The 27,197-nt window shown below is 37.9% G+C and overlaps 1 long non-coding RNA gene across 1 annotated transcript in view; it reads left to right on the forward strand.

Moving 5' to 3' along the window:
- LOC147913983 (uncharacterized) overlaps positions 1-2,579 on the forward strand; it is a 158,279-nt gene extending 155,700 nt beyond the window's left edge. The window contains exon 3 of the long non-coding RNA XR_015555967.1: positions 2,482-2,579. This is a non-coding gene — a long non-coding RNA (uncharacterized LOC147913983). The remainder of the gene's footprint in view (positions 1-2,481) is intronic.
- The last annotated feature ends 24,618 nt before the right edge of the window (positions 2,580-27,197 follow it).

Below are 27,197 nucleotides of genomic sequence, written 5' to 3' on the forward strand. Positions count from 1 at the left end.
TCTCATGTGCATCATTGTTCTCTTATTTACCTGCGTTGGTGAATATTTAGATTAGAATATGAAAGAACTATCAAATCTATTTATTGTGTTGGATAAAATCTCTTATTTTTCATTGACTCCTTCCTCCTTTTAGAAATAGCCATTATTCTACAGAATTTTCCCAGCACATGGTCTTTGGCTAGACACTACATAATCTTAATTTTCCTTACAGTGAGACAGGCCATGCCTGTGAGTATGTTCAGGCCAACTGGAATATGAGCGGAAGTAAAGTGGCAGGCATGCAACTACCTGGTCAGGTCCTTAAAGACAAAACTCCAGACTTCTTTTTATGCTTATTTGGCTTGCTGGAACGTGGACATGAAGGGGAGTCTGCTTTGACCAACATAAAAGTTCTGTCTGCTTGCTTAGAATGGTGGGCAAAAAGTGAAAAAAAAGAAAAGGAGAAAGAAATAAGAGGAACAAGATTTAATACAAAAAATTATATAAATATTTCTGAAGGAAAGTTAATTTTAGTGGTTCCTAATGCAGCATCAACATATGTATGATAGAAATAACATAGACTTAGAATTTAGATTGAGATTTTATTAAATGACTTTGATCTACTGTTAAAACTCTGATTTCTGAGAATATAGCATTATCTGGCAAGACTGAATTGAACAGAAAAGGGAGTTATCTTGTTGGTTTTATTTTCCATAGGGCGTTGGTTGCAGTAGTAGCTACACTAGACAGGGATCTTAATGGTGCTTGGAAGACCTCTGCGTCCCATAAATATTCTCTAGCAACTGCCGGTGACCTTAAACTCCCACCCCTGTGTTCTTGTGATCTGATCTGGGTATTAAAGGAGGGTAATATTAAAATTAACATAGGATCAGTTATTCCAATCTTAATACATACTGTTGGATCTCTCACTTCCCTGACTGACATCTCAGGAAGCCCTAATGACGGAAGAAAAGAAGGAGAGATTGTGCAGTTGGAGTATAGTTCCAAAGACAAAGGTTGGCAGGGTGTGGTGGCTGTGGGATTTGGAAAGCCTGGGGCAGCAAGAGAGTATAGAATAAGAGGAGAAAGACAAGGTATAGGAAGGTAAAATGGGGATATGATTTTTTGTATCGCTCAGTTTCATGAAGCCAAGGACTGCTAAGTTTAGTAAAGACCCCGGGGAAAAGTGGTGAAAGTCATTTTCTTTCTCTCATTATATCTCACATCATTCGTTTTACTATTATGCTCTATTCTAGTTTCAAATGTATTTATTTTTATATATGCCACATACCATAGACTTGAGGAAGCTTACAAAAATAGAGCCATTACAACAAACTACGAATGTTTACAAATGAATTGTCTTACAAGGAGAAGTAATTGCAAGAAAGTAGGAAGAAACTAGCAAGGAAGGTAGTATACAAAATGCATGCTGTGAAGTGTTTTTATATGCTTGCTGATGTAGGCTAAAGAATTAATAGCAAGCATTCTAGAAGTCCCTATACAAAGGAAAGCAATAATAAGAGTAAAAGCTACAGTGTTTAAATATCTAATGTGGACTATGGAGATCTCCCTCTCTCTAGACTTAGATTTGCTGAAGCCCGGGTCCTTGGATTTCACGTGTTCTCACTCTGTGTCCACCTGGGTGTAGCCAGATCCTCAGCTGAAGAGCTGGAGGGTGTGAGGATGTGCAGAGTACCAACTTTGGGTTCTAGTGTGTCAGATGCATTCAACTATTTGCACCTCTGCTGGATCAGTTGAGATCTTCTACCTGCCTCATCCTCTGATGAATTGAAATTGGGCAGGAAAACCTACATTCCCATTATGCCTTGCATCTAAGGGTTTTCCTACCTCTGTATACACATGGGTGCAGGTCCATTTATAGTTGCATGTACATTTACATGCCAAATTTATAGAGGCTATAGGGAGACTTCCAGGATTCAACGGGCCAGCCCCTCCTCTTGCTAGTTCTTCCCTCTATTGTTCTCATCCTACTGTTTCTTCTATTATTCTAGGAGTCATATTCTCTAACTTATGTATAAAGAGAGATAGTGATGTAGGTGGAAGGTGAGGTAGGGGATACAATATTCTTGATTCCTTAGAAAACAGCCTCTACACAGTGGAGGAGTTGCTTAGTTGAAGAGTGGAAGGAGAGAGAAAGCATCTTCCTTCCTACTTTAAGAAGACATAGTGTCCTAGCCTGAGTTCTAGGAAAGAGAGAGCAGAGCCTAAGACAAGCTTTCACATTTTCACTTTGTTGGTGCTCTCAAGGCACTGAGAAGAGTACAACAGGGGAGGAAGCAGAGCCGCTCCTGTGTCTGCTACTGAGCTGGCTAGTACAGTGGGCAGCTGGATCTGAATCCCATTAGTAACCCTCCGAGGAACATTGTGGAGTGGGCTTCAGAATTGTCTGCCTGAGATACAGAAATGGAAAGGATTTATCCACTTGTGCCCATCCCTCATTGGTATTAGGAGGCCCTGTGAGTAACTTCCCCCTTCTTGCAGGTTTTCCAATGTGCCTGAATGGCTGTGCAGGTTCCTGCAGGCATCACTCACAGCAGCAGCAGAGATGTCCTGGCAGAAAGCAATAAATACTCCATGCAGCTGAGGTGAGGAGCTGTTGGGTTACATCTGCCCAGGGTTGGTTGCCATAGCAATAGTGGAGTAAAAAGGGGGCAAAGAGGCTGCGAGGTGGAGCCGAAGAGTTGTCTGATATACGTGGGTGCAGGTCCGGTTATAGTTGCATGTACATTTACATGTAATTAATGGAAATCCTCCCCAAATTCCAGAGTAGATTGACATCCTGAGTTTTGTTGCAAGTTTTTTTCTTTTCATAAGTGTGTTTGTGAGTATTGTATCGGAACATGGAAAGAAGCTGCATCAAAGGTTTTTTTAGCCAGATATATTGCTAACACATCTGCCTATTGGAATTGATTTTACAATAAATAGAGATAAAATAAAATACATAGAGAACAAAGAGATAAACTAGAAAAATATGAGTAATAATAAAATTAAGTAAAAACAGCAAATAAGTTACAGGTAAAGCCAGAGTTATAATAATCATTTTAAAAGGTGAAAATCTAGCAAACATTTATTCTAGGCGGCACGTGCAAGTCTTCTGAATTGAGAGTGTAGTTTTTCCTTAAAAGTTACTCATATTGAGAGGCTGGCCCTGTGGTGTAGTGGTTAAGTTTGGGGTACTCCACTTCAGCAGACCAGGTTCATGGGTTCGGATCCCAGGCATGGACCTACACCACTCATCAACCATGCTGTGGTGGCGACCCACATACAAAATAGAGGAAGATTGGCACAGATGTTAGCTCAGGGCTAATCTTCCTCAGCAAAAAAAAAAAAAAAAAAGCAGTTACTCATATTGAATAAATAGACATTGTCTCCCCTCCAATGAATTTATTTCTTCTTTACAAAGAATTTAACATTAGAAAATATAAGGAATGAGGGAGTTGTTGAGAAAGAGGATGAAAATTATAGAAAGATGTTTAAATAGAGAAAGCAATTTATCTCCGGGAAAAATGATCAAAGGCTTCAATACTGATAAATCCTAAAGCGATGCGAGATGTCAAGTTCTACAATTGTTTATATTTGTGATGGAGCTTGAAAATAATGTGAGACTAGAAAAAAAGTCTGTATTGGGGTATGTGGAAAAATGAGAAGAAAGAAATGTGCCTAAAAGACACAGTGGGGCTCCTGTTACCAAGTGACATATTGCCCCAAGCTATTAAGTTTCACATCAGATCTTTGGCAAGAGTCAAAGGCCTCCTTTGCTTTGCCCCTTTACCTCATGCATGGCCTTTGAGGATAATAATAATTGTTGTAATAATCCTAACATTTATTTTAAAACTTGCCCTGTAGTAGGTATTGAGCAAGTGCTTTAGTTTGGATTTCATTATTTAATTCTCACAAAGACCTTAGGAGGTGGATTTTAGTATTTCCATTATTACAGACCAGTTTAATGAGGCTTAGAGAGGAGAATTAAATTGCCCAAGGTTAGAGCTACTAACAGCCAAATTGGAAGTCAGCCCAGTTCTGACCTCAGTGAGAGTGCTCCCAACCACCTTGTTCTGTCCTGGTAAATAAAACAAGAGGAACACTCCTGATCTAGAAAGATCCCTGAATCCAAATTGGAATTTTGTAGAATTAATGATGCTTATGGTCACAGTAGTTTGAAAATCATCCCAGGGCACAAGGTCTGACAATGGCTATCTTCTGATTTGTGTATTTATCTGTATGAAAATAGTTACAAGGTTATAAAATTTAAACAACATTTCACTCTCATTAACATTTAGTATTATCTACTCACGGTTATTAAAACTGATACAGTTAGATAAAATCAAGTCTATGGTAGAAAAATCTGGACTCTTTCTTTATGTGTGCATATTCTATCATCTATCTCTATTGTCTATCTATCTATTCATCAATCTATCCATCTATATCATCATCATCATCTATCTACCTAGTTAATATGGTTCATGGGTGTACAGATCTGTGTGTGGATGGGTAGTATGAATACAAATTATTTTTCTCAGGACATTGATACTGTTAAGTAGCCTGGGAAGGTCATAATGAACACGATCCACACATTTTTATTCTAAATCTTCTGACAACTAAGATGCTTTGGAATGATAGTGACCCTCATATGGAAGTTGTTAAAGAAGTGTGTTTTCCACATTAGTCTTGGCCCTAGTATCTCTCTAGCAGATACTGTGGTTATCAGACTGCTAAGAAAATATATGACCACTTTGGGGCAGGGTCTCTTGTGCCCCTGGGAGATGAGACTAAAAAAACAAGCTCTGGTGTAATGAATGATTATAGCATGTAGAATGGGTGACAATCTGATGGATTTTAGTAATAACCACAACCAGTTCTACTGAGGCTTAATCTAAATTTTATTATTTTTTGCTTAAATTTCTGGGAAATTCAGGAAAAATAAGGACGGTTGGATGGAATTGTCTTATAAGTCCAGCCAATGTGTGGGGATAGGATTTTCTTGATGTGGCATTCAAAGATACATCAGTTCTATATTAAAAAAATTGAGATGCAATATAAATCTTCACTACACTTTATACTATAAAAACACCAATAGTGAGAGTTGCATTCGTAATGCACAGCAAAATTCTTTACCTAATATTTCCCATCTCCTAGTCACACAGCAGTGTGCCCAAAGTCCTCTAGTCTCTGACTTCAAACTTACCCCAAACGCTCTTTCAATCTAATCTGTACATCGTTTTTTTTTTCTCCTTTCATTTTTTTCTCCCTCTCACTCCAGTTAGTTACTTTCTGTTCATTACAGAATAAACCATTAGCCTCTCTGTCATCCCCGCTTTTATCACTAACATCATGCAACAGCAGTGCTGATAGTTTTCAAGATAGACACAGGCTCTTTCGTTTTAATGATGGTGGAAGTGTGAAGTTGGGGAAATGGCAAGCACTTGAAATTGATATATTTTGTTTATTCCTCTTGCAAATACTTACTTGAAGAATTCCACCCCCCACACACACCATTTTATTTAAGGGATAAATGTAAACTACTGAAGGGTTTTAAGGAAGAAGATGATGAAGGATGGAGGATCAGATTTACATTTTGGCTGTTGTGTGAAAAATAGATGGGACAGGAAAGGTAGTGAGATTTAAAGCAAGGAGAATAGTTAGGAAATTACCATGATAACCCCTGGAAGGGATGCTGGTGGCCTGAAGTGTGGGTAGGGACCGCAAAAGACAAATAGGCAGATTCAGGAAGTAAAAAGGAAGTGGTATAAACAAGGTTTCTTGATTGACTGGGAAGTAGCAGGTGAGGAAGAGGAAGTTACTGCCAACATGTGAGAGAAAGGAATCATACAGGTAAATTAATTTCAGTGCTGTCTTGGACAGAATTGAGCCCAGGAGTCAAGGCAGAATCCTGCTGCTTTGTTATTTGGTCCCTCAGTTCTCCTAGTCTAACCTCTTATGATGATGATAAATAAATGAAAAGCAATAGGATATATTGGAGTATATGAAGAAGCCATTTGATTTAAAACTAGTTTGGCCTGAATTTATTTTTCCAAAAGGGCCTGATGTGGCCTGTTGAGCATGCATTGTACATCTGCTTTGGACATTTACTGTGTTCCGAAGACAAGAATGATGCCCTTAAAGATAGGGATGTAGCTTTCCCCCGTATCAGCATTTCCTTAAGGATAAGCATCTTTTCCTGGAAACTAAGGATTAATTACTGACCTGCTGTGCTCACCTTGTGAGCACTGACCCGCTGAGCACTGACCTGCTGTGCTAGCTAAGCATCTCATGATAGTAGTAAAAGAGATATTCCTGTCATATGTGATATATGCTCTTTGTTCCAAGACAGTATATAATCACTCTACATCCCACTTCTTTGATGCTCTTCCTTCCTTGGGGAAGGAAGGCCCCAGGCTGTAGTCCTCAGACCTGGCTGATAACAAACTCACTCCAATTTTGATTTATACATTGATTGTGGATTATTTACATCAACAATGGGATAAAATGGCTGAATAATTACTGTGAAACATAAGAATTTATGAAAAGGACCAAGGCCGTGTGGACAAAATTTGTTTGCTTGTTTCACCTTTCTTTCTTTGGTTTTGAAATAACCTGACTCCTTTAAGAAGTATCTTAAAAGATATGAGTTATCAGGTGTCATTCAACAAAAAGAGAGACATTAACATTAGAAAACAAAGGCATGGGACAGGCTTTGAAGTCAGAGATCCTTGATGGTTTTTGTCTCTTCTGGACATCACTGTGGCCCTTTTCACTCTCAGGGAAGAAAGATGCTTTCTAAATCCCATACCACCACTCTCCCCCTAGGCATGATGGTTTGGAGAAGGGATGAGGCATGTACCCCTATACTTCTCTAGTTCTCCTCATTTGGAAGTCTTTCATGCCCCTTAACAAGAACTTCCCCACACAAGTCTTTAGAACTCTGCCCTTAATGGGTTAAGGGGCAGGATAGAGGTCAGAGTGTCTGTGTGAAGTTGCTGTTGTTTAGGTGAAAAAACAAGAGAACTGAATTCTTGAGTTTTAACTCTGACCCTGATACGTAATAGCTTTATTGCCCAAGTCAAATCTGTTTGCTTGTCTGAGCCTTTTTTCTTATTCCTCAATGATTGTTGTGAGGATTAAATTAGAGTTAAAAATAAATGTATTCCATTGCCTGGCAACCCTAAGTGATCAGGAAACTGATAGGTAGTATGGACACTCTCTGCCCAGGGTTGAGCTATTGTTCTGCTTACTCCAGAGCTTTCTTCTCTATTGGAAGTGGGTATTTAAGCCTGGGAGTGGGGATGGGAATTGTTTTCAGGGGAGGGGGAATGATGGTGGTCTCTGAATTCCCACTTTTTTGCCTGTTGGAGTTTTCACTAATGGCCCCTCCCAAGAGACCTTCATCCTAAGTTTTTCTGGAAACCCTTGAATTTTCAATCTGGAAGCAATGGGAAGCCATCTTCAAATCTAAAATGTCCAGTGTCCCTATCAGAAGCTGGGTCAGGGCCCGTCTTCATGGTTATTTTGTCTTCATATTCCTTCCTCTTGGCAGATATGAACTTGTTTTGGACAGTTTTGGTTGGGTCTACATTTGTTCATTGATGGTTACTACCTCATGGGCAGAAGCTGACACAATTTTATTAAATGAGTCCAAATTCCAATTTAGTGCAGGAAATTTTACTATAGCAACCCTACAATATGATCACTCATTTAGTTTCTGTTTGAAACTTCTATTGATTTTTTTCTTACAAATAGCTTACTTTTTGCTGGAGAATTCACAATTATCACTATTTATTAAGCACTTCACTTGCACTGTGGAATAGCTCTATATGCTTTGCAGACATTATGAATGAATTCATTAATTACACAAAGATTTGTAGAGTATCTACAATGTACAAGATACTATGTAGTACTAGGAATAGAGGGATGAGCAAAATCAAAATAGATTCTGCAAATAGAGCTCATATTTTAATGGAAGACATAAGTAATAATCAAGTAAACAAACAAAATAATCAAGTTAACAAACATATATGCATATATACATACATATGTGTATATATAAATTACGAATTCAAATTGTTATAAAGGAAACAACAGGCTCCTGGGTGAAATATAATAAATATCTAGTTGACATAAAATTTCTGTGGAGGTGATATTAAAATAGTATTACTGTTTACAAAAATGTTCTGGATAAGAATGGCATCATTCTACAGATGAGTAAGTTAAGACTCAGAGATTATATAAATTGCCACGGTCATACGTTAATAAGCAATAGTTAATAAGTGATTAACTCCAAGTGCTAGCTTGGCCAGAAAGTCCATGATCTTAACACTACTTTTTTCTCATAATAAACTTATATGCACTTTCCTAAACCTTTAATCTACCTCTCTTTTCTTATCCATCCTAGATCAAATCATTTGCTTTTTAAGCAGTTTAACCTCAAATATTTGGAAATTATACTTTAATTTACTTCTCATTTTCCTCTTTACTCTTCCGTATCAACAGTAACTGTCTTCCAGGGTATTCATAAATTGATATATTAAGTGCTTCCTGTATGCCAGGCATTGGGTATGCAGTTGTGTGGTTCTCGTGGAATATGCAGTCTGTAGTCAGAGTGTATCAGTTATCAATTGTTACAATAATGCTGTATAACAAACCCCACCAAAATTTAGTGATTTAAAACAATGATCATGTATTATTTACGAGCCTCTGGCTGGCTGGTCAAGGATAGACTTGCCTCTCTTCCACATGTCACTGACATTCCTCCAGGAGGCCAGCTTAGGCATGTTCTGAACTAATGAAAGGGTCCATATGAGGAAGTGGAAATGTGTGTATACTTTTTAAAGCCTATGTTTGTGTTTGTTATTGCCCCATCGTCCAAAACAATCTCGTGGTCAAAACTGAGGTCAGAGAGGAAGGGGACTATGAATTTATAAATAAAGAGCATGAATACAGGGAGGGTATTACTTGGGGCTAATAATACAATCAATTGACCACAGGGGGCTTACAGTCTTTTCTGTAATGTGTATACTGTGGCTTATCGATGTTTTACCATCCTGGTTATCCAGATAGGTTTGTTAGGTTTATTAGCACTAGGTTAATAAAACGTCTTTATAAATATAGAAATCTAACCACCTTATTGGAGATATGTCAAGATATACTAGACAATTTTTTCAGAATATGAATACTTATTCTATCCAGGCAGTAAATATTGGATGACAATAATAATGGTAATTTGATGAGGATAACCAGCTGGACATTCTCATCAAGAATGTCCATGCAATGTCCACAGTGTTATTTAAAATGGAATGCAGATGAACCAAAGGAAAAAGAATTACGGTGATGATGTTTTCGTAGCTGCGTTTTTCTTTTTCATATAGCTTAGCAAGTTGTTGAACATTCAGGCCTCTCACATCAAGTCATGGCTGTCTTGTGACCAAAATAAAATTGTGACCACTGCAGTCTTTAACACTGGCTTTGTTTTAATGCTGTCCTGAGTGTTGGAACATCTGTGACTTGAGTAATAATCTAATACTAACTAATGCTGACTAGACCCTGCTATCTTTAGTTCAAAAGACGAGTTGGAGGAAATTGTTATCACAGATCTGACTGGTTAATGTTGTGATAAATTGATGTGGTAAGCCAAGTAATTTCTTTGCTTACTTTTATAACACACTGAATTCATTTGCTGGTATTACAGTAACAAAGTACCACAAACTGAGTAGCTAGTCTTTCTGAGAGGCTGGGAGGGAGAATCTACTCCCTGTTTCTCCCCTAGTTTCCAGTGGTTTGCTGGCAATCTTTGGTGTTCCTTGATTTATAGAAGCATCACTGATCTCTGCCTTCATCTTCACATGGCGTTCTCCCTGTGTGTGTTTCTGTGTCTATATTTTCCCCTTTTTATAAGGACATCAGTCATATTGGATTACATCCCATCCTAATGACCTCATTTTAAATTAACTAATTACAACTGCAATGACTCTATTTCCAAATAAGGTTGCAATCTGAGGTTCTGACAGTTAGTACTTCAACGTATGGAATTTTGGATTTTATACTTCAACCCAGAACACATACATAGAAAATTCAAGCTGAAAGTTAAGGTTTTACTATTTTGGAAAATTCCTTACTTACTGACACTAGAGGCTAATTCTGGTTAAGATATATACATATAACCAAAGGGCTAATATTTGGTTAGAGTCACTTGGTCAGGCAAAGTTTGCTAAGTATTAATCATTGCTGGGTGTTAATCTATACCAAAACGTCATCATAAAGTGGATCCGAGGAAGGAAGATGCTCTACAGATGACACTCCTGAGTTGCATTCAAGGGTTATAAACCTCAAACTAATGGCAAGTTTTCTTTCTTGGTTTTGGAAAGTGTTCTCCTCCCTTGTCCTTTCTTTGCAGCTCCTTAACCACAATTACTTGTCTCCTGCCACTTCTCTTGACCTACAGATTTTGGTCCCTCTTAGACTGTAAGATGTTTAGGTAAGAATGACACTGGGAGATCAGCAAGTGGAAGGACAAGGGAAATTAATGGTATGCTTCCACAGATGAAGACGCTGAGATTCGAAGAGACTGCCAGGATGAAAGGTTAGGAAATGATAGAATTTAGAATTATAGATTCAACCTGAGGAGTAGATTTCTGTCCAGCACTAGATTCTGGACACAGAATAGAAATCTCCTGTAAAGTCACTCACTTATGATATCCCTGATGCTCCTGCCTCCTGTCTCTCCCCACTCTCTAAGGAAGGGGGAAAACAGTAAGTCTTGGGTTGAGAGTGAGACATGGAAGGAGGATTGTTTTTCTTTTATAATAGCTAACCAATAAAGTATCATCAGTGACGGCCTCTCTTAGACCAAACAGAAATTGTGAAGCTTTGGTTGGCAGATGTGATTTTTGTGTATGAAGGCAGGAAGAAAGGAGCTCCTTTAGGGAACAATTCCTACTGGGGGTTGAGGATGGGTACGGAACATAACCTCCCCTTGACCTGCAAAATGACAACAAATAAAGAGTGGTCAGCATCTAAGATCTTTAAAGAAATTGTAGTTTTAATCGTTAGACAAAATCTGTGTTCCAATTGTACTTTATCAAAATAGTTTCAGGTTCAACTAAAATTTATCACAACTACTCTCTCTGCTTCTGTGCTAGGTGACTTTATATACACTGTCATGTTTAAATCTTGTATTCTCCTGTGAGATAGCCATTATAAGCCCTATCTGTCTTATGGAGTGACTAAGGGTCAGAAAGTTAGTACAACCTTCTGCAATGGAAAGAAGAAAATTTATGTTTTAATAAACTAGTACAAGTTCTTGCAAGGAGAGAGCTATTTTAGTTGAGAATATGATTTTTTCAGACCCTTTGGAGTGGTTACTGAACCTCCAGGACGTGGCTGTGGGTGGAATCCCGTATAGACTGTGGAAGAATATTTTTTCAAGTTAAGGGAGCCAGAAGGAGAGAATATGAGAGAGATCTGGAGGCATAAAGAAAGACCCAAGTCCTTCCCTGTGATTCCCTTCTCCTACTCAGGTTTCAAAAACTTACTAAATCCTTGAAATGCTTGAGGTAAATACACTATTTTAAAGTGGAAGTACTGGACTTTGCCTTGTTAAATGATAATTTTTAAAAAATTTTATTTTGTGAGGAAGCTTGGCTGTGAACTAACATCCATTGCCAATCTTCCTCTTTTTGCTGAGGAAGATTGGCCCTGAGCTGACATCTATGCCCATCTTCCTCTATTTTATATATGGGATGCCTCCACATCATGGCTTGACGAGTGGTATGTAGGTTGGTGCCTGGGATCCAAACTCGCAAATCCTGGGCTGCTAAAGTGGAGCACACGAACTTAACCACTACGCCACTGGGCCGGCCCCAAGATGATAATTTTTTAAAAGATGAAGTCATGGCTCTTTACAAAAAATAAGCTTGTATCGAAGATTCTATAATTCATTAATTAATGAGAGAACAAATAAGATGTTATAAGCGGTTCAAAGGAAATTTCAAAGGATGCACACTTATAAAAGCAACCAGAATGCTGAAATTATTTTAGGAATAAAGGCAAAACTGGCTTCTTCCAGTGGAGAGAGGGGAATCAATTGCACCTCCATTGGTCAAAATACATTTGTATTTCAATGGATGAGAACCATTTGATTACTATCATTTTTCTACAACTTACAGAGTTGTAAAATAGTTCAAAGACAAGAAAGACGCAGATAACCTGGAAGGGTATACTAGACAGGACACCTAGTGATCATTTTGCCCATTTCAAAGTCTTTCACAGTTTTCCCTGACAGCCTCCAGATTAATGCGGGCAGCACTAAAGCAACAATCTTGAAGCAGGGATGCTGAGTTGGAGAAACCTGAGGAACTAAGCAGTTGAGAATCAATAAATGTTATGGGGAGGGCTTTGGACATGGAAAGAGACTGGAAATGGGGTTCAGGCCAAATTCAACTCAATTGTCATATGGTTTACATTTTATAGTCCTTAGAATGGTAAATAGGAAGCTGAGATAGAAACCCCAAATTTTCTGCCTCCAAGTCCACTGTAATTTTCACTTCACTATACTATATCAAAACATTCTAAATAAGAGCTTCCTTTTTAGAGAGATTAAATGATTGTTGAATGATACCAAAATGAAAATTTTCTGCTTAGACAGAAAGCAATGAAAACTGAAAGATTATGATGGTTTTCATGTACTCATTTGAGTAGGCACATATTGTGGGTTGAATCATGTTCCCCAAAAGATATATTCAAGTACTAATTTCCAGTACCTGTGACTGCAACCTTATTTGGAAATAGGGTCTTTGCAGATGTAATTAAGTTAAAATAAAGTCACACTGGATTCGGATGAGTCCTAATGAGAAACAGGAGAAAGAGGTTTGGGCATAGAGATGCAGAGTCAGAGACACCCAGAGGGAAGATGACCATATAAACATGGAGACAGAAATTGGAGAGATGCTGCTACAAGCCAAGAACACCAAGGATTGATGACAACCACCAGGAGCTAGGTAGGTAGGGAAGGATTCTTCTCTAAAGCCTCCAGAGAGAGTATGGCCCTGCCTACACTTGATTTTGGAATTCTAGCCCTCAGAACTGTGAGATCTACACTGTTTTTGGCATTTTGTTGTAGTAGACTTAGGAAACTAGTGCAGTAGAGAAGGTGATATCTTTCCATTCTTTTCTCAAAGAATGTTTTAAAGAAGCTTATAGTGAAACATACAATACAGAAAGGATAAGCCAATTTAAAGTAGGTGATAAGAATGACACACACCAAAACAGAACAAAAAATCCAGAAAGATGGCTCTAGGATATTATTGTTTTTCTTTTCCTTTCCTCCCTCCTTCCCTCTTTCCCTCTCTTCAGGTAAGAAACCTATAACAGAAAGTTCAAGAGGAAAGATTCCTTGACTACCATGAGAATGTAGTTGTATGACTATTCTGAAGAACTGAGACTATACAATAGTGAAAAAGACTAACAGAAGAAAATCTCATGGAATAGAGTGGATGATCTACATCAAAATTTCCTACTCCCCTTGTGGACTATATATCGGTTTCCAAAGTATGATTAAGACATGAGTAGTGCATTTTTCTTTCAGATTCTGTGTGTGCACTAACTAATTTGGAGCATGGGCTATCCTGTTGATTTTAGGGCTGGTTTTCTCAGAAATTAACTTGTGAGCTTATTAGTTCAAGTCTGTTGAACTGTTGGGGCTCTAAGGTCCATGAGGGCAGGAACCATGTTGGGGTTCTAAGGTCCATGAGGGCAGGAACCATGTCTATTTAGGTCATGTGTGAATCTTCCAGGACCTAGAATAGTTCCTGACCAATAGTAGGCATTCCACCATTAATGGTTGAATTAATAATAGAAAGAAAGTAAATAACCTAACGAATCTTTCAGTTAGTGATTGGTAATCTGGAAATTTGTACAGTGACCTGTTCAATTTACCAACCTGATTGGTTTGTGGCTTCCACCATTTGGCCGACAGTTAATAGCTCAGCTTTTCTTATTGGAGCAGCCTCTTCTCTTGTTTCTTCTCATTTGTATCAACCTAGGTTTTGTTTTCATTTACTTTTCCCTTAATGAGTGCTACATTCATGTGGTATCTGCAACTGAAAACTGTATGTAAATATATATTTTATTTTCTCATTATGGAATAATTTTAGATTTGAAAAAAGTTGCAAAGATATTACAAAGATCCCATATACCCCTCATTCATCTTGCCCTAATGTTAACACCTTACATAACCATGATAACATTTGTCCCAACTACAAAATTAACAATGATACAAAACTATTAACTAAATTACAGACTTTATTTGAATTTTACTAGTCTTTCCACTGATGTCTTCTGTTCTAGGATACAATCCAAGCTACCACATTGCATTAAATAAATATTTTGATTCTTACTATAGTATATATAACATATATAATATTATATACTATACAAACTATAGTATATTTACTATATAGTTTTCAATGGAAACTTCTTTTAGTGACCATTTTTCAGGTACCAAGATAGCACCCAAAATCCTTCCAGGGAGCACATAAATACTGAATCCATCAATTTTCTGGTTTCAGCTCATGAGTAGAATAAAGGTCATGATGGTGGTCGACGTTGCTTCAAGGGGAATATCTTGTATAAACCCAAGCATTTCATACATTCAACAGTAAGTTTCCTTGATGGTGTATAAGCAGTGATTAAGCAATGTTTACTTTCTAAGGATGTTGGATTTCAGCTGGGTTCCTACATTATCAAAACTATCAAACCAGCTAATCACTCAGGTTCCTTCAGACTTGGCTGCTCCTTGGTTCACTGCTTCTTCTCAGAGCTCACTCAGTGATTTGGGGGCCACATATCATAGATTTCAGATGACCTGCTTGCATATTGGGCAGCTTAACTTAAAAGTAAGGGATAATCAATCAGGTTTTAATCAATCTTAACCTAACTGAATCTGGGAAACAAGATTTCTGGTTTCTCTTGAAAAATCAGAAGGTTTGGCAAAACATGTGTGACAGCATTGGCTGGATGTGAACAGCATCTGTCCCTTTAGATGGAACATAAACTCTCCTGGCTACCACTATCATCACATTTCTGTAATATCTTATAATTCACTATATTTTCTAACTGATCTGCTTCAAATAGTTTAATATATAGTATGGGTCTGTGTATCAATTAATCCTCTCTGGTATTCATAAAATTCCAATAAAGAACCTCTTCAGTTGGTTATACATAAAAAAAAAAAAAAGACCATAGTTGACAATTTTAATGCAGAATCTGGTTCTCGAAGTGGAGAGATGAGGAAATATAATTCCTTACCGAAGGTTACTTGAAGGTGGTCTGTTGCCATCTGGGAGGACTGCTCTTGAACTGGTAGGTTCAATGTGCTCAATGTATATTTTCATTGATTTGAACTCTGCATTTGTAGTCTCCACACATCTCCATGGTTTTTATACCCTTACCTCCCACTCTATCGTTTGAATTCTCTCCATTCAATATTTGTGGTATCTGTGTAACTAATTAATTAGCTTGTTTGCTCTGGATGAAGAATGATAGAGACATGATTCTCCTAGGTCTTTTTAAAAAAAACTATAGCTTGGAAAACCTCAGAAAGATTGAATTGATTTTTTGGGCAAATTACATGAAGAAGGGATTCCAAGAACACTTGCTCCTAGAGAAGTTTTATTTCTTCCAGATCATCTGGAACTCAAACAAAGTGAAACTAGCAATTTTATCCAGGTTTCAACAGAGCCTGATTGCTGTGTTTAGCCATAAACCAGAACAATGAAGTATACAAAACTCTTTTATGACCTATTTATTCACTGGTTCAAGCCATCTGTTTGATATTATGTTTTCGAATTTTGAGAAGGCCATAAAACCAAGCAAAATTGAGGAAATTAATTCACCTTAGGAAAATGACTTTGCCAAATTGTTGCAGAGTGATAATCAGCTCTGAGTAAGTTACTTTTCTTGTCCATAGTGGGCATACATTCTCTGCTAGTCACTGTCCCTTGTCAAGAATAGATAGGCTGGCATTGCCTGATGTAGCGCTCAGCCATGAGCATTTTAGGTATTGTCAGCAGCTTCTTGGCCTCTGAAAGTTGATATTGAGAAAGAGTTGGCCTGTTTCAGTGTAAGTAAGAGAATTATTGATTGCAGCCAAGATGTGGAAAGCAAAACTATTATGTTTTGATTTAATGAAGGCCTTCATTTTTCTCCGGGGATTTTCTCCGCTCTTGTTGGAAACAAGACGTTCCCTGCTATCATGACTAATCATATCCAGCACAGGCCAGATCCTTACCTTAAGACCACCTGGCAGTCCAGGGGTGAATCCTGTCTCTCTCTGGCTTTCTACCCCACAAAGGAGTAAGCTATACCTCTTTGGGCTTCCAAATAAAATCAGAGGAGAGAGAAACTCACCTTGATCCTGGGCTCACAGATGGAGTATTGCTGTGTTGCTGGTGTTGAACTGTTCTTTATGGATTTCCTCTCCAGCCTGCTTCCCATTTTTTTCTTTTTTTGGATACTACTTCCAGGTCCTCATTGGATTTTGCATGCTGTTCCTTTCATCATATCATAAAATGGCTCTCATAAATTAATCTTGGCTCTGTGTCTTAAATCACTTTCTCTTTTCTTCTTCCACCTTAATTTGATATTTCTTTAGCACTACTTGTTTAGACAGAAATTCTTAAGCTCAAGCTCTGATCTTCTTTGTTGTTCATAAGAACTTCCTCATTCTCCTATTTTGTTCCTGATCATAGATTTCAACTCTTGCTTGTTAAATGTCCGGATGCCATGTATGTCTAAGAGCTCAATTTAGGTATCCGGCAATTATTGCCTTGCACCACTCAGCAGCTACCTACATTGAAAAATCTCGAGCTGTGTTGATGGAGTTGGTAGTGTGGAATTGTGGGTAGATACCACACCAGAGAGTTAGCATAAAAATGTGCCACTAATTATAATTAGTTATATGACATCGAGAAAGATACTATCTCTCTGTCTGCTATGCCATTTATAAACTGAAGGAGAACGACAATCACTGATTTTTAAGCTTTTTAAAGGCTGTACTATGCTTTCTTAAAGTGAAATCTTAACGGAACATTGATAAAACAGATTCAAGTAGAGCTACTTTGCTTAAAATGGTGGTATAGGGTCAAAATCTTGCCTGCTTCTTACTGCTTTTACCTCGGGAGCACTTCCTAAAGTATTTCAGTGGGTTTCCTTGGGGCCCAGGGAGAACAAATCAAAAATCTACAGTCTCTGTAGAGTTCATCCCAATTCTATAAAATCTGTGCTTCCAGGTAAAGCTCTTATTTCTTTTTAGGAGTTTAAACATTAGGGGGGAAATTTAGTCAGCGAACTGCTGTTAAATAATGATTTCAATATTTTTTTAAACTGTGTTTACTGATCATTTGACTGTTCTATCAACAAACTCTGTAGATCAGCATGTGTACTCTACATAAACACAAGACAAGGTCACTGACACTAACGATAACAGATAAATAGGTTGGATATACAAGTGAACAAGTAAATATCAATAATTAAGTTCTAGTGGAACCTCCCTTGAAGGATAGAGATATTTTGCCATATGGCATATAATAATGGGATATTGAGGAAAGATGTTTTTCTTAATAATAACAACCACCAATTCTTATATGCATATTCTTTAACTTATGAAGTCCTAACTACAGCCCTCCAGAGTCCTTAGTCTTAACTTGTACACCATATTGCCTCTCATGGCCATAGGTAAAAATCATGACAGATATTTTTTCTGCTCAGTAAATGAATAAATTTAGAATTTTATTAAATATCAATCTTCTTTAAGAGCACCTAAGCAACTAAAATATCTTTTTAACAATGTATAATCACCAACTCCTCTAATGCAAAAAGTAATGTTAAAAGTAAAGAGATGTTTGTGAGTCAGAGTTTAAAGGGGTGAGGGGTGGGGTTTCAGTCAAGGAAATCTTTCTGGAGGAAATAAAGTGAAATAAAGGATGGCAGACCAGAAGCTGAGAGGGAAGAAGGAAGGAAAAAGGGAAAAGCAGGAGATAGCTTAAGAAACTGAAGGGGCTTAAGGAAGATGTCTATCACTGACCATTTGTGTGACCTGGAACAAGTTGCTTTTCCTTTATGTGCATCAGTTTTATTAACTGTCAGGTAGGAATAAGAATGATTTACCTTAGAGGCTTATTGAGATGTTAAATGAGATCGTGCATGGAAATGACTTAAAAGACTGCCTAGCACATAAAAAGTGGTGAATAAATGTTGGTGGTTTGTCACTCTTCATTCAAGTGAAGCTTTACAGAATATGATCAGGTGGGAATGATCAAACTGGGTATCAAGCAAGCTTACCAGATAAGCTCAGAATACAGAACAAGGAAAGGGCATGAAGTGAAGGGTAATGAAGAAAAGATGGGAATTGTTCAATGGCTCAGTTTGACTTAAGGTCTTTTATTCCTACCCCTGTAAACAGAATCATACCTTTTCTGCTTTTCCCCAATGTCTAGGGATTATTTTTGAAACAACTTTTCAATATAGAACCAATAGAACAGAGTTGAGAAGTGATCCATATTGCTTCTTCAGAATCCTTTTGCTTCCTTTGAAAGTTGCTTCTCACACATAAGAACTCATATCCCTTAAGTCGCCTTCTGGCTACAAATGGCCATCTCCTCATTCTTCTCACCTCTTGTATACACAGGTACACGTCATCCTGCACTCCAACCCATTTCCCTCTGTTCTGGTACATTGTACTCCATTACTAACCTCCAAATACTGAGACAACAAAGGATCAGATACTGGGAGTGCCAGTCTGTGCTAAACTCACTGTATGAGTGGAGTTGAAGGAGGAAGTGGAGAGAGGTTAGATTAGTGGGTATCTGAGAGAAGTTTGAAAAAGGAAGTAATGAACTTGAGCAGAAGTGTGAAGTTATAGATCAGAACAAGGGAAATGGACCAATCAAGGCAAGAAAGGTGGATAAAACACTGGGTAATGCAAATATTAGTTTGTGAAAATTAAGTAGGAGCCAAATATAAATCAGGCAAGCATGGGGTTATACAATTACTAAGGCTGCAGGTTGAATCTGACAGATGCAAATTCTGATTATTTCCATACCAGCTTGGTGGACTCCCACTTTATTGATGATAGAACCATACAAAGCCAGTCTTCCTTCAGACACAGAGATACTAATTTGGTGTGCCCACTTGTGCTGTGTGCTAATGGCTGATGCAGACTTGATTTAGGAACATTTTATTGCAGATTTCTTGAAGTATAATTGACCAATAAAATTGCAAGACATTTAAAATGTGTAACGTGATGATTTGACATATGTATACATTGTGAAAGAATTCCCCCATCAAGTTAATCAACACATGCTTTAGGAACATTTTGAGTTTAGAAAAAAATTCTTAGGGACTGGAGGACTTAATTTTTAATATTTCTATTTTAAGGCCTTTGGCAGGACAATAGGAGCAAGATTTGAGGCTAGGTAGGATAACGAGAGATCCAACAATCTCTTCTTATAGGAAATCACTTGTCCTGAATTAATGTAATGACCACATTTTCCCCAATGCAATACAATCATTTGAATTGCCTTACATGTTCTCAATGTTTCAACAAGGTCCCAGTATCACTCTCCATGGTCTTTTTAGGCAATCTCTTCCACTAGCATAGATTCAATTACCACCTTTAGACTGTAGATTCCCAATTTAAAGATATCCCTACCCTATTTCCTAAATTACAATTTATAACTTTTACATTAATAGGAATTTAAAAATTGTAATATTCAAAAGAGATCTTTTTGTATAAACATTTTCTTTCTTGGCTATTCATTATTATTCATGGCCCATCTAGTTGCTCCAACAAAAACTTTCACTCGTCATTCATTTATTGATTCAAATTAGTTACTGATTGGCTACCAGGTGCTTAAACACTCAGGATATACCGGAACAAAATAGATGTGGTGCTTGGTGCACAGTGCTTACAGCCTAGTGGAGGCTACAAAATGTAAATGGGGAATAACAGCACAGTGTAAAAGTGCTCCAAAAGGAAAGGTACCGTCTGCTTTGGTAATGCAAAGAGGAATGGGAAAGAGTGTTCTAACCATAGGGAAGATCTTATGTGAAAGCCTAGAGGCAAGAAACAGCTCAACAGTTCTAAGGAACAGCAGACAGTTGACTATGTTTGGATTGTGTACTCTGAGGGGCACTGGCAGATGTAATTCTGGAGAAGAAAGCAAGGACTAGACAATCTTATCACAAGAGGAAAATGAGCCTCTAATGCTCTCAAAATGCTATGATTGAGGCATTATTCTTATCTCCACTCTCTGATGAGAAAACTGAGCTCTTAGTTTAAATAACTTAGGATCTACACTAGTGACTGCTTCCAAAGCTTTTGGCCCATATTCATTCTTTTTGGATAGTACTATGTTGTGGATATTTGTTTAAATCCTATCAGAAACCTTTGTGTATGTAGAAGAATTATAGAAAACAGATGTATTGTGATAAAGAGAGCATTTAAAGCCACAGGACTAGAAAAGATCACCAAAGATCGAGTTTAGATGAAGAAGATGGGGACCAAGGACTGCAATATAAAGAGCCTGAGAAGGAGCCACAAAAGAGGAAAATGAGATGCAAAACTTCTACTCTTTCAGTCTGTCATTTGAGCTGGTGGTGTCTAGAAAGATGCTTTTGGTGCCTTTTAAGTTGTTTGGAATGCTTTTTTGGGAAACAGTAGGAAGAAGAGATTAAAATGAGTATTTATAAGAGAAAATCCATCTGGGCTTCTAGCCAGTCCATTCACCCAAAGGATGACAAGTCTTTGTTGACTTTCAAATAGACATTCACACCACTGACCAGATACAGATTCATCCTAGTTTAATAAAAAGTAAAAACCTCAGAAAGCATTGCTAAAAATGACATTCATGAGAGCTTGATACCATAGAGTGTGTGAGGTAGAACACACGTACACACAACACACACACACACACACACACACACACACAGAGTTAATACTGAAGTTTCAGAATCTTTATCTTTTAAAATACCATTAACACACCTCTTGGAATTTTCATTTGTATAGTGTTCCTCCTATCACTTTAATATTCTATTTTGAAATGAAGGGACTTTGTAAACCTAACTCATCATATAAATGCTGTTTTATTTATTCATTTATTTTATTTTGGTAAGAACACTTAACATGAGATCTACTCTCTTAACAGATTTTAAGTATCCAATATAGTATTGTTATCTACAAGCACAATGTTGTACATCAGATCTCTAGAACTTACTCATCTTGTGTGATTGAAATTTTATAAATGTAGATTATCAGTTCCCATTTTCCTCTCCCCCTAGCCCCTGGCAACCACCATTCTATTCTTTGCTTCTATGAATTCAACTATTTTAGATACTCATAAAGTGGAATCATGCAATATTTATCCTTCTGTGACTGGCTTATTTCATTCAGCATAATATCCTTCAGGGTCATCCATGTTGTCATATATTGCAGAATTTCCTTCTTTTTTAAGGCTGAATAATATTCCACTGTATGTATATACCACATTTTCTTTATCTATTCATCTATAGATGGCCATTTAGCTTCTTTCTACATATTGGCTATTGTGAATAGCACTGTGCTATGGTCTGAGTATTTGACCCTCTAAAATTCATATATTGAAATCCTCACCCTCAAAGATGGTGTTATTAGGCTTTTGGGAGGTGCTTAGATCATGAGGTTGGAGCCTTTATGAATAGGATTAGTGTTCTTATAAAAGAGTCCCCACACAGATCCTCAGCCCCTTTTACCATGTGAGGATGCAAAGAGAAGTCGCCGGCTATGAACCAGGAAGAGATCCTCATCAAAACGCAACCGTGCTGGTGACTTGATCTTCAATTTACTATCCTTCAGAGCTATAAGCAATAAATTTCTGTTTATAAGCTACCCAGTCCCTGGTATTTTATTATAGTAGTCTGAACTAAGACATGATGCAATGAACATGGGAGTGGTGATATCTCTTCGAGATCCTGATTTCAGTCTTTTGGATAAATACCCAGAAGTGAGATTGCTGGAACATATGGTAGTTCTATTTTTAATTTTTTGAGGTACCTCCATACTGTTTTCCATAGCAGCTACAGCATTTTGCATTCCTACCAACAGTGTACAAATATTCCACTTTTTCTACATCCTTGCCGACACTTGTTGTCTTGTTGTTGTTGTTGTTTATGTGTGTGTATGTGTGTGTGTGAGGAAGATCAGCCCCGAGCCAACATTCGATGCCAATCCTCCTCTTTTGCTGAGGAAAACTGGCCCTGGACTAACATCCGTGCCCATCTTCCTCTACTTTATATGGGACGCCCCCACAGTATGGCTTGACAAACGGTGTGTCGGTGTGCGCCCGGGATCCGAATCTGCGAACCCCGGCCACCAAAGCGGAGCGCGCGCACTTAACCCCTACTTCACCAGGTCAGCCTCTGTTGTTGTTTTTTTTTTAATAATAGTGATCCTAAGAAGTGTGAGGTAATATCTTATTGGGGTTTTGATTTGCATTTCCCTGATGTATAGTGATGTTGAACATCTTTTCATATACCTGTTGGCCATTTGTATGTTTCAATTCTCTTGGTATATACTGTTAAAAATAAGACAACAGGTGCAAAATGGAGTCGCTTATGCTAAACTCCACATCACCACACTGAGACTTAATTACAGTTTCAGCTGTCTCAAAAATGGAATCTTAAATTGGTCAATCAGAAATCACTTGATAAGCACTTGTTAGGTAATCTGCCTGATAGACCCCTGCCATCCCCTAAAGGCAAGTAACTGCAATAACCAACCTGCTTTTTTGCCTAGTATAACTTCCTTGCTCCCACTCCCTTCTGCCTATAAAAGTCTTTTATTTTGTGCAGCTCCTCGGAGCTACTTTCTATCAGCTAGGTTAGATACTGCCCAATTTGAATCAATTTTTGCACACACTGTTAGAATTTTAATATGCCTCAGTTTATCTTTTAAGAGTTTTGGTGTCAGAAGACGGAACCCAAGGAGACCCATGATGGCCCCCAGAAGCACCGAGCACCCAGGCCGCAGTACCCGTTGAGCCCCTTGAGCTCGCTGCTTTGTTGCTGCCTCAGGAGGTCATCGGAAGTCCCTCTCAGATCCTAGCTCTGCAGCTTTTGTGTTATGAATTTTCAGACTCATGGATTTGCCACGATACTGGTGTTTCTGTGGTTCTGCCCATCACAAACTTCTCCCTGATTTCCAATGCTTCAATTTTTCTGGAACAAACTCATCCCGTCTCTATTGTGTCGGGCTCCCTAACCCTGGGGCTCCAATTCCCTGCCTCTGGTTAACAACTCCAAATCCAGGGAAACTTGTGTCCAGGCTCTGTACAAAGAAAGGGACACAAGGCAAGGATAACTAGAATAAAACCACCTGTGTGGTCTACAAACCTTAAATTTTACTGGCCTTCATGGTTATCATCTTCTCAGTCCTGAGCCACAGACTCAAGCAGGAATTACCAGGAGGCATTCATGACTCAAAATTAACTTCCTTTGGCAGATCCCTACTTCCCTGGCTTGGAGTAGTACAAATGAGGCTATGATCAGGAAACTCTCCTTAACTCTTGAAGATATTGCAGAATCTGCTGCTAAAGCAATAGCTGCCCCCCCAAAATCCCTAGACTCTCTGGGAGAAGTTGTTTTTGGTAATAGGATAGCCCTTCATTATCTTTTAGCTGAGCAAGGAGGTGTCTGTGCTGTGGCCAACACTACTTGCTGCACTTGGATTGACACTTTGGAGAAGTTGAGACTCAGCTACGTAAGATCACTGAACAAGCCACTTGGCTTAAGAAAGGGCCTCCTTCAATGGAATCTTTCCTTGGCTTATTAGATTCTGGTTGATTTGGGTCTTGGGGACCGTGGCTCCAAAGTGCACTCCAGACATTGGAAATTATTCTGCTTATGATAATCATAGTAGTCTCCCTGCTGTACTGTATTCTCTCAAAAGCTTTAAATGCATGTTCACAGCCACTAACCACTAAGCAAATGATCTCCCTAAGACTAGAAAGTTAGAAAAAGAACAAAGAGAGTGATCAGCTTAAAGAATGTGAACCTAATGTCATGACCTGTAAATACCACACAGAGATTCAGCAAAAACACGCACGTCATGAGCTGTGATTACCACACAGAGGTTCAGCAAACAATTTGTGAGAACCCCAGACCAGTAGCGAGGAGTTGCACTAATGTCGTCAATTTTGAACACATCTCTCAGTTAGGCTGAGAGTCTGATCAAAAGGGGAGAATATATTTTTGCTCCAATTAGCACTCAAAAGTTTTTATATGCCTCAGTTTATCTTTTAACGATACCTAGGAGTGGAATTGCTGTGTCATATGATAACTCCAGGTTTTACATTTTGTGGGACTACCAAACTGTTTTCCAAAGTGACTGTATCATTTTTTAAAAATTTCACCAGTAATGTATGAGGGCTCTACTTTCTTCACAGCCTTACCAATACTTGTTGTGTTGTTGTGGCCAGTTTTTTTTTTTTTTTTTTAATTACAACCATCCTAGTTTGGAAGAAGTAGTATCTTAGTGTGATTTTGATTTGCCTTTCCTTCATGACTAATGATGTTGAGCATCTTTTCATGTGCCTATGGGCCATGTGTGTATCCTCTTTGGAGAGTTATCTATCCCCAAATCCTTGCCTATTTTTTTGTTGGTCTATTTGTCTTTTTTATTGCTGAGTTGTAAGAGTCTTTTTTTTAAGATATTCTGGATACAAGTCCCATGTCAGATATATGATTTGCGCATATTTTCTCCCACCACATGGGTTGTCTGTTTACTTTCCTGATGTTATTGTTTGAAGTAGAAATGTTTTTAATTTTGATGAAGTGCTGTTTATTTTATATTTGGTTGCTTGTGCTTTTGGTATTATATTTTAGAAACCACTGCCAAATCCAAGGTTACAAAGATTTATTCCTATGTTTTCTTCTAAGAGTTTTATCATTTTTTTTTAAATTTTAGCTCTCACATTTAGGTCTTTGATCCATTTTGAGTTAATTTTTGTTTATGATAAGAGGTAGGACTCAAATTTTATTATTTTGTATGTGGACATTGCATGTAGTTTTCCCAGCACCATTTTTGAAAAAAACTATTTCCCCATTGAATAGTCTTAGCATCCTTGTCAAAATCAAATTGACCATTAATATAAGCATTTATTTCTGGACTATTAATTGTATTCCATTGATCAATATGTCTATTCTTATGTCATACCACACTGTCTTGATTACTGTAGCTTTGTAGTAAGTTTTGAAATCAGGAAGTGTGACCCTATCAACTTTGTTCTTTTTCAGGTACATTTTGGTTACTGTGGGTCCCTTGCGTTTCTGTATGAATTCTAGGATTAGAATTGTCAAAAAGCAGTTGAGATTTTGATTGAGACTGTATTGAATCTGTAGATCAATTTGGGAATTATTACTGTCTTAACAATATTAAGCCTTCTGATCATGAAAATAATATTTAAAAATATCTCATATTTTATTTAAATATCATCAAAATCTGTCCTAGCAATGTGGCCTGGGTATCTGCTTACAGCTCTTCATGTTTGTAGGGAAGATGGTCTGTTGTTTCACTCTTTTCCAGATGCCAGTATGTTGTATTGGAAAATGTATGTCGTCTGTTTCTGAGATACTTCCTCTGCTTCTCTTTCTGTGTGGAACTTTTTGGCTATTTGTGGTGGGAATGAAAAGTCTGTGAAAGAAGGGCAAATTTGTCTTTGATTAACTATTCCCTTTTTTAAAAATTAAACCTCTTGTTTGTTTGGATAACACTGGCTAAACAGTGATGTCCTTTGATTAATAGGCATCTCATGCTGGTTCCCTTTTGCAAGGAGTGATGTTTGTGTGAAGACCCTGTGGGGTACCCTTCCTACTACTGTATTGTCTGGTGTGGGATACCTGGCAACACTTCGACCATTTTCTTTCCACGTTAGCTCCAGCTAGCAGAGGTCTACTTGATTCTCTTAGACACTGTGGTCCCTTTGCTTGGTAGGCAATCTTCTTTGTTAGGATATTAGCAGAATTTCTCAAGCGCAGATCCATTTTGCCATACTCTTTTGGTCCAGGGGAAATTCTCCCATCCTTTATTTATCCAGTGGATTCTATAGGCCTCCTCCCTTCTGCATCCTCTCTCTGCCTTGACATCACTCTTCCATTCATTTTTCCTGTGATTAGAGTCCCAGATACAGATCAGCGAGTGTGTTCCCTAAGCAGATGTCCAAACGGGAAAGAGACACTCCAAATCTTTAGAAGTGGTTCTCCTTGGAGACTTTTTTCCTTTGGTTTCAGGGAAAGAAATCACGCTTATCACTTTCATCGGCCGTGAGGAGGGAATCATCTCTCAGTAAGAATAGACTACCCACAAAGCTATAGCTGCTCACTCCAAAGACTTTACACTTCATTCTTCTCTAAACTTCTTTTTTTTTAGGTTTGTGGTTGGGAGGCGGCATTAGAGTGATAAAAGGACTAGGACAGCATGGGCAGCCTCCCAATTGCCTATGAGAGGTTTTGACATGGTGAGGTAAAACCATTTAATCCACAACTTTGGGATTACCTCTTTGGGAAAAGGAAGATCACTGTCAATATCCCATTAATTATGCTTTGAATGACTAAAAATGTGGACTTGATTCATTTAATAGGGTGAAGAATTATAAGCTGACATTAATATTAGAGGATAGGATAATTTAGATTTATAGTCACATTTAATAACATTACTGTGATAAATTTTAATTCATCACGCATTACTGTATCCATGACCTTTGACATGTGACTTTACAATTTCTTTTATGGAGGAGGAGGAGATTTTTTTTCCCTGCTTCCTGTTTTTGAATTTTCCCATGTGACTTGTTCTGGCCAATAGAATCTTAGCAAATGTAACCCATCCATAGATGGGAATAATTCTGCTGCTTCTGCTCATTTGCCATGTCCACAGATTCATGTCTGAGCTAACCTGATGGAGTGTAATACATCACGTACCCCCAAAGTTCACTTATTAAATGTTTCATTTTTGCCAAGTTGAATATGGAGAGATCATTAACTCAATTGGAGAAATGCTTTTCCATTTTTCAGTCAAAGATTGAAATACCTCACTGATTGAGTTTCAACTGAATTTCAACTTTTTATTTTCTAAAGCTTTATTAACTTGGACAAGTGTTCTCTAAGTATTTTAGCTTTTC

The sequence above is a fragment of the Ceratotherium simum genome, chromosome 23, assembly GCF_057802395.1.
Source record: "Ceratotherium simum simum isolate JZ-2026a chromosome 23, ASM5780239v1, whole genome shotgun sequence".
Classification (NCBI taxonomy): domain Eukaryota; kingdom Metazoa; phylum Chordata; class Mammalia; order Perissodactyla; family Rhinocerotidae; genus Ceratotherium; species Ceratotherium simum.